Genomic DNA, 8,788 nt, shown 5'->3' on the forward strand with positions numbered 1-8,788 from the left:
GGGCATCCTGATATCATTTAAGAATCTAAATAACTACGTAAAACTGCATTCACATGACATTTTGCCTCTAGAGCAGGCCTGGCCAACCCGCGGCTCCCGAGCCGCATGCGGCTCTTTGCCTGGTTTCATGCGGCTCTTACGTTCATATCGAAGTTTGTGTTTGTGTTTTTTTTTAATGTGCGTGTTCGCTTCGCTTGAGTTCAATACGGTATTTTCGTCAAACGCGCATGTGCGTGAGATGAAAATACCGCAAAGTTTCCCAGTAGGGGCAAGATCATTTGAGTAAACAATTTGTGTCAAGTTCGCTCTCAAAATGGCAGGGAAAAAATGCACAGCAAAACGAAAATATGAAGATGAACACAGGACGTTTTTAACAGAGTGGGAGAGTTTATATTTTTTTGTTGAACGTAATGGCCAGGTACTCTCTCGCTTCTTTGAGCTTTTGGATGCCGTGAAACTGTTCATGGAAGAGAAGGACAAGGACTATCCCGAGCTCTCAGACCTCGAGTGGATTATGGATCTGGCCTTTTTGGTCGACATGCTGTGTCACTTGGACAGACTGAAACTGACCCTGCAGGGTAAGTTAAAAATGCTGCCTGACCTGGTGCAAAGTGTGTTTGCGTTTGTCAACAAACTGAAGCTGTTCAAGGCGCATATTCAAAAGGGAGATTTAACGCATTTTCCCACTCTGCTAAAAGCCAGCGGGCAAGTCACCAGCGCCGCCCTGAATAAGCAAAGAGCCAGATATGCAACACTGGTTGAAAACCTGCACGAAAGCTTTGTGACCCGGTTCCGTGATCTACAACTGAAAAGGCCACAGATTACGTTCCTCGTCGACCCATTTAATGCGGAGACGGACTGTTTGAAAGTCCCGCTAGTCACAGATGAGGCTGCGGCTGAGTTGGAGATGATCGATCTTTGTGAGGAGGACCAACTGAAACCTGCTTTAAGGGAAGGGACCATTGAGTTCTGGAAAAGTGTGCCAATGGAAAAATACCCCAATGTCAAACGGGCTGCGCTTAAGATACTGTCAATGTTTGGGTCAACATACGTCTGCGAGTCTGTGTTTTCTACCCTGAAACACGTGAAATCAAAGCATCGATCTGTTCTGACTGACACCCATGTGAAAGAATTGCTTCGAGTGGCAACAACGGAATACAAACCAGATTTGAAGAGAATTGTTCAAGGCAAGGAATGCCAGAAGTCCCACTAAGCAACATGCATAGTAAAAGAGTATGCATAGTATTGTAAATTATTATATTTTTGTTTGTGGACTTGGTTGAACTGAGAGTTTGTGTGTGTGAGACAGTGCACACAATGTTCATTGTTGAAAATGACTGGCCTGTGGTCTTAGTACTGTAGAAGTCAATTTCTGTCATTATCATGTTGGTGTGTGACATTTACAATAAATCTGGCTGAGCAGAGGTCTGTGTGTGTGTGTGAGAGAGGAAGGGATGGGGTGATGTTCATGTGTGCCCATGTGTATGATGTGGCTCTTTGCGGTAACACAGTAAAAAATGTGGCTCTTAGTCTCTGACTGGTTGGCCACCCCTGCTCTAGAGAGACTGTGTTGATGAGTCCACACACTAAAAATGAAATCCCACCCGGATGTCCTCCTGCTCAGAGTGGACCACTGGGCTGATGTTGGGTTAGTAAGCGTAAGACTTCCCCCTAGTGGCCTTTTTCTGAATCGTACATGGAAAGAGAGAGAGAGGGGCTTCAGGGAGGAGGGCGCAGACGCATGGGATGATGGGAAATAGATATATATTCAGCAGCACAATTGAAGTATATTAAAGTGTACACACACTGACAAATGCATACAGCATTTTGCTAATGTTTGCTATTCTAACACTGAATCAGTGACGTGTAATTGCATGTGTGTGTGTGTGTGTGTGCTGCGTTTCAGATCGCGGTGTGGGTTGGACAGATGTTGAGTGAACAGGTACTCACTGTGAGCTGATTGGCTGAGCTCTGTGCTCCTGACAGCGCTGCGCTGACCTGGCCGCCTCCGACAAACTCTGAGAAGAGAAAAGCACCGATCACTTAGAAAACGCAGAGCAAAGTTTCCCTAAAACTAGAGCACATCAACAGAAACAGACTTTTATCACAGGTGGGGTTTTTTTCCCCCTCAATCTAGAAAACACACAAAACATTTCACAATAAAACATTATGGATAGGCCCGTATGAAATGCCACACTTTACACAGTACATCAAGTCGCTTGCACTGATTACATGTGTCTGGTTTAAGAGTCCCTTTAAAAACAACATCCTCTTATTCCAGATTGGTAAATGTGACTAGTTCTCTACGTTCTTTACTCCTCTATGACAGTAAACTCAATATCTTTAAGTTGTGGACAACAAAGATATAGATCCAACAACTAACCGATTAATCGAGAAAGTGATCGACAGATTAGTCAACAATGAAACTAATCCTGAGTGAGCCCCGTTGTCTGGACGTCACACGAGCGTCTTTATTAAGGAACGCGAGTGAGTAACAGGAGCACACATTACCCTCACTGGTCCAACTCTCTGTTAAATGTAATATATGATCTTACTGATGTCCTGTTGTAGAAGGTAAGGCTGTCTTACAAAGTCCAAATGAGAGGCAGATATACTACGATGTAGATCTAAAGGAGGCTTCTCTCACACTGGATCTATTCTGCTTTTGATGTCATGTTGCAATGTTACGACCCTGTGTTGTGCAGTTGGTCCATTGCAGTTAGTGAAATAAAATACAATCTTTTGTTTCCTAATCATTTAAATGAGAGTTGTTGTGCAAATAACTAGTGTAGATGACTATAACAAAGTAAAAGGATAACTTTTAGAATTGTTGATGGTTCACACTGACTTCACGCTGGTAGAAAAACAATTTGCTATAACAAAACAATAACAATCTGTATCGGCGGATATGGCTCAATCGTAACTGCGGCAAAAAAACATTTGTGCATCTCTAAAAGTTAGTTTTTTCCTGCTGATCCGATCCGGGACTCAAAAGCGTGATACAACCCGAACCGGGACTTTTGTGATCCGTCGTACTCCTAATTATGATGCTGATGAAGAAATGCTTAAACCAAAGTGTCCCCCTCTCTCTGTGAGTTGCTGGATTGTGGCTGTTACTATATAGGTACGCGTCCACTTGTCTCTATAAAGCCGATTAAAAGCAAACATTATAATGTGGGTTGACTGAGACAACACACAAAGACTCAATGTTTTGCAACGTGACCCCTCCAGCAGCCTTGGAGAACCTTAATGTTGTTCTCCGGATCTAATGGAAACTTAGAAATAGGGCGGCACCGATACAGATATCTATCAAATTCTATCTAATATGTTTATACTATGTACATTATATACTTTTCTTTTTTAGTTGCTGGTGTGATTCATTACTTTAATAATAAGTAATGTAATACATTTATAACTGTGTACCTTATTCGTTACATTTAGTTTTACAAAGTTAGAAAAGTAATGTTTAAGCCTGATGTTCCTTACTTAAAGCCTGTGATTCATGTAGACTTCAGGTATTGGACAAAAGAGGAGAGCAGGATGTGAAGGCAGCTATGTTCTGTGTTCAGAGATGGAGAGGACATAAGGAAAGCGGAATTATAGATTATGGGTTTCATTTAGCTATATGTGTAAAACACAAAGGCCCATCAGACACTGACTGGACGTCCCATCGAACACAAGCAGGTGTTCAAGTAAATGAGAGGAGCCAAAAAAGCATCAACAGCAGCGAGCTGGACCACTCTCTGTTTCCAGTGAGCCGACATGGAGCTCTGCAACAACACCAGCGAACCCACAGAGAGCACATGTATTTTTCCACAACATGCTGTTTCAGAACATGTTTCAGCGAACTGACGATACACTCATTTAAATGTTTAAACTTTGCGTTAACGTTAAATGTGCTTATTATTCGCACTCGTTCACGAAGCAACAGCTAAAACAGGCCACGCGTCTCATATTGTCACTGTGTTGCTTCTGAGTTGTGAACGTTAGCTCGAGGCTGTGACCTGTTCTCGTGTCACTCCAGGTGACGTTATCATTACAGCTTCGGCCTTTAACGTGATGTCAAATCACAGTAGACCCTATCACCCGAGCTAGCGTCAACCTTTAATAACCGTTACCAAAGCTCCGCTACGTGAACTAAAAACAACATTCAGGCGCCGATTCATCTTCACCGAGGGCTCCAAACTCTGGACATTAAGCTTCGTTTTAACGACCCATAACAATACAGCGCGGCCGTTTGCTCTCACCCGCAGACTGTATGCGCTCATACCGAGCTAGCTAGCTTAAGTTCGCGTTAGCCGACTGACGCCACTAGCCACTGCCAGCTAACCTCGCTGACCAAAACAGCTGGCTAAACAACAGCGGTTTCTCTGTGGGTTCGTTTAACAGCCAGGCCGCATACTCACACGGGCACCCGCCGGGCACGAGAGCAGAACACGCGCCGAGCGGAACCAGGCGATGAGAAAAAGTTGTCCTGGTCCCCCACTTGAGTTTATTCTTTTGCCGGATGCTGATGAATCCACTATCCAAGCATCAAACCATGTTGGGTGGGCAGCTGCGCACTGAGTTCTTCTTTGCACACGAAAGCCATTTGGAGGGTTTCTGGGAAAATGTAGGGAACTTCGAAGGGCACTAGGAGGAAACAATGTGCCCTAGCTTCTTACGTCCTAAAAGTCTATGTAGTCTCCTTTTATATTCTTCTAGTAGTTTTTCCCTAATTGTATTGTCAGTCTATCCTTCTCATACATTGTTCTTTTAAGGGGTCTGTATAAATCAGTACAAATAAGAACAAAGGGATACATTCATGGTTATGTGAAAATACAGCGCACATCGGTCATAACAAATTAATTAGACACTCTAAATGTAACTTTGTTTGCAAGTTTATGTTGTAGGGTATTTTCCAATTGTTTTTTATTAAATAAATACATTTATAAATATATATATTTTTAAAAATGGAATAGATGGAAGCCAAGAATAACTTAAAAAGTATACAACTGGCAAAGGTACGACTCTCAGAAATGACAAGCCATTGAGATGGTTGTTGTTTTCCTCCGCTGTTAAAAGTGTATTACATGACAGTGCATCAAGCTAAACTCATACCTCTCACTGCCTGCTCCCTGCTTTGGCTTAAAACATAATTAGATTTGCTCCAACAACTGATGCCTTGTTCAGATTGTGTTCCACAGCAGAATGATTACATTATCATTGAGATCATCGTCCTGGATGGTAATAGTTTTACTGAACTAATAAAAGAGAGGATGTTTGAAAGTATATAATATAGGGAATTATAATGCCCAATGAAAAAAGATAAGTAAGAGTGATACAATAAGAACATGACCCCCTTCATAAAGCATTCGTGCTGCAGCCTACATGTGATACACATGAGCACATATAAAAAGTCCAGCTAAATGATGTTTGATGTGTATTTGTAATACTCAACCTGGACACATTGTTACGTTTTTTAAATCATGGCTCTTATAACCTAGTTTTATTTTCTAGCATCAGTGCTGAGCAATACCTTGACATTTATTAATGTGTTGTTGTTTTCCCTTCAGACAAAAATAAATTACTTTATATACCCACTAGCAGGACTCTTAACTCAGATAACTGGAAATTATGAATTGTTCAGTTAGAATTTGATGTTAAATGAGATATTATGCTCCAACAAGAAAACATAGCAATGATATATTATTATCGTACTACAGTGGCGGTTCTCTGAATAAAGAATAAAAAGCACAAAGTGATCATTTTGAAAAAAAAACTCAGTACTTACCTAGTTGTATGATATAAATTAAGTTGTGAGTTTCACAAATGTAACAGAAAGGGTACTAATTCAACTTTTAATGCGTATGTGTAAAACGTTTTGTTATACTTCAAGGCTTTAAAAACAATTTGACCTGATGTCTGCCACATATCTACACTGGTTAACCCATTCGTGCACGCAACTGACATTTTTGATTTCCTTAAGTGTTGTCTGGACTGTCTAAGAGTCTAAGAGCAATTCTGAACAATTTTTTGATCAAAAGTTAGTTTTTCTTACTATATCTAGTCTTTGGACACATATAGGAATACTGTTTGTTTGCCATACAACTCCATTAATTTTAGGAAAAAAAACGTATATGCCCAAAGACTAAATGTGATATGTGAAAATGGCTGTATGTCAGAAACTAGAAGAAACGCAATCAAGTTGTATCTATGAACTCATTACAAGTTGAATATCAAATATATGCACACCAATGTCATGTAAAAAAATTGTTTGATATTTGATAAACACAATGTTAGCATTTTCTCAAATTTTTGACTATTAAAAGGAAGGTGATCTAAAAATGTCCGCACCAGATTTGCAGACTTTAGACCAATCAGAACAAATGTTATGGCATGTTTTCCTTCTCATACTGAAGATAGTGTTTGTGCACTGATTCAGCTGTTAGAAATAAAAGGTAACCTGATTGTGTATCTATCGGTTCAGTCCCTCAGAGACAACCTTCCCCAAACAACACACAATGTCAAGTACAAACCAACTCTTCTGTTCTGTAAGATTTCTTTTTGGACAATAGTTGTCACATGGGGGCAGTGTGACTACCTCTGTGAACGGCACAGATTCTGCAGCACTCATTTACAAAATGTGTGTTGCTCCGTGGAAGCTATACAGTGTGTCTCATATAGCCGTCTGTAAATACGAGCACCTTATATGATGAGTCCATTATGCATTATTCATGACTGTTAGGACATCTGCTCTCACAGCAGCACTATTCATCATAGTCTCTTGTGCAGTACAAATGTTTCACACCTCCACTGAGGTGGATGAGGTCGAACCGGCTCGTTCAAAAGCACATTGAGTGTTCAAGGAGAGCGGAGCACTTACCGTTCGCTCTGCCCTGCTCGGGGTTTCCACAGCGTGACCTCTGCATCAAACTGTGCATTAGACAAGTACCACGGTTTTACCTGACACTGAGCGTGTCCTTCTCCCTCTTACCTCTGACCATCACTATCAAAGCAAGCATTGATTTGAGCCCTTTCTTTGGTTAAGGTGAACAGGGTCAACGTTTTCACTGATAGGTGTCGCAATGAAACTTCCACGGTTAATTACAAAAATTATGACAATTATTTTTTTGTATCACTAGTTTTCTGATATGTTATGTATAAATATGCAAATGAGGCATTATCTTATTACATGTGTGCTAATACTGCTGTATTTCCAGCACAGAAATGTGAACACTGCAAAGCCTGGTTCAAAATTATTTTGTTATTTTGTTGGCATTTTAGAGTCAAATGTTTTTACAGAGAGAATTTTGAATATCTCTTTGTATCAATCCATAACTTAGAGAATGCTGCCTAAAAAATACCATCAATTTTCTCCATGTTTTTAGTAATAATATGTCGTATAAATGAATGATATACTAACAAACCCCTCTGTAAAAATCTTCAGAATATAGATGGAATGAAAGTGCAGTTTGGTGTATGTGAGTGCTGCTGAAGTGGAGATTTCTAACTTTTAAAGATGTAACTAATAGATATCACCATGAAACGACCCCATGATTACAGACATTAAGACATTTATCTAATGGTAACTTTTGGTGAAGTTAGGAGAAATCTACAGACGCAAATAGACAACTTAGTAAAATATATGTTTTTTTTCACTAGTCTGAAAGAGGGCATGTTAATGAAGCAAAATAGCCCAAAATCTATAAATTGACTGGTGCATGAAAAACACTTTTTTTGCCTGTAGTGTCTTCCCTTAAAACTCATAATGACATCTTGTACCTGCATTTCTGGAGTGTACAGAGACTGATATGAGGAGTATAACAGCTGAGCAGGGGCAAAGCAGGTGCCGGCTGACATGAAGCAGAAATAGCACAGCAAAAATATGAATGGTTAACTTAAACAGGCTTCAGTCGAAATGTCTAATTGATGCGCATGCAAAGTTGGCCACCTGGATCCATTTCCCCCTCCAGAGCTGCTTTAATTTCTTCTCATTGCTGGCCGTCTTCCTCCTGAACCAGCTGAGCGAACAGATCGACCCCTTCTGAAACATATTAAGCACTAAAAATATGTAAATAGGTCTCTATATGTTTGCAAGTTTTGTAACTTTTTTTTACATGCCCAGTCATGTAAATACAACTTAGGCGGCTCTGCTTATGGAGATGATGCTATGATTGCTCTATTTTCTGTTTCTTACATTCACAAACAGTACATAATTGTTGGATTGTACAATTATTTTTTTGTCTACTGAGGCAGCCTTCTTGGAGAGTCTGGGTCATCATGGGATGTCTCCTTATAGTGTGTTTTCAGACGTTCTCCTAGTCCTGATCCTAGTGGTGGTTACTGCAATGGTTTTCATAGTGGAGTCCTTAGGGGGGTGCAAGGGGGCCCCTAGAAATAAGGGGAATCATATATTATTACTATAATTCCATAAGTAACATAATGACAGCATGTATGACTATTTTGGTCATTGGTTTCATACACATGGGGGACACTGGTCTAGTTTGTGTCACTTCAGGGGACCATGACGAACACCACCAATTTAATGAGTATCCCAACATTTTCCATTTACAAGAAATACAATGGCCTTCTCCTGGATTTAAAATCAACAACGAATCTGTTTCCAAACTACAATTACATATCTGTGAAAACGCCTGAACAACTTTTCAAACCTCAGCGGTCTGGCGGTGTAGGGGGCTGCTGAGGTGCTCCCCGGGCGGTACAAGTGGCCCTTGAGCCGGACAGCGTTCCCAGTTCACCCCCCAGCAGCGGCAGCGGCAGCAGCAGCGGTGGCAGAGGGGGAGCC

The 8,788-nt window shown here is 40.8% G+C and overlaps 1 protein-coding gene across 2 annotated transcripts in view; it reads right to left on the reverse strand.

Moving 5' to 3' along the window:
• Window positions 1-4,524, reverse strand: part of disp1 (dispatched homolog 1 (Drosophila)) — an 88,680-nt gene extending 84,156 nt beyond the window's left edge. The window contains exons 1-3 of one of the 2 annotated variants that reach the window (XM_076084615.1): window positions 4,407-4,515; window positions 3,487-3,559; window positions 1,951-2,018 (exon numbers count right to left, since the gene is read on the reverse strand). The gene's annotated coding sequence lies outside the window, so the exon portion shown is untranslated. Of the gene's footprint in view, window positions 1-1,950; window positions 2,019-3,486; window positions 3,560-4,406 lie in introns of both variants that reach the window. The other variant, XM_076084614.1, reaches the window with a different exon arrangement.
• Between the last annotated feature and the right edge of the window lie 4,264 nt (window positions 4,525-8,788).

The sequence above is a fragment of the Anarhichas minor genome, unplaced genomic scaffold (assembly GCF_050575085.1).
Source record: "Anarhichas minor isolate MPS153535 unplaced genomic scaffold, ASM5057508v1 ptg000136l, whole genome shotgun sequence".
In the NCBI taxonomy this organism is placed as follows: Eukaryota; Metazoa; Chordata; class Actinopteri; order Perciformes; family Anarhichadidae; genus Anarhichas; species Anarhichas minor.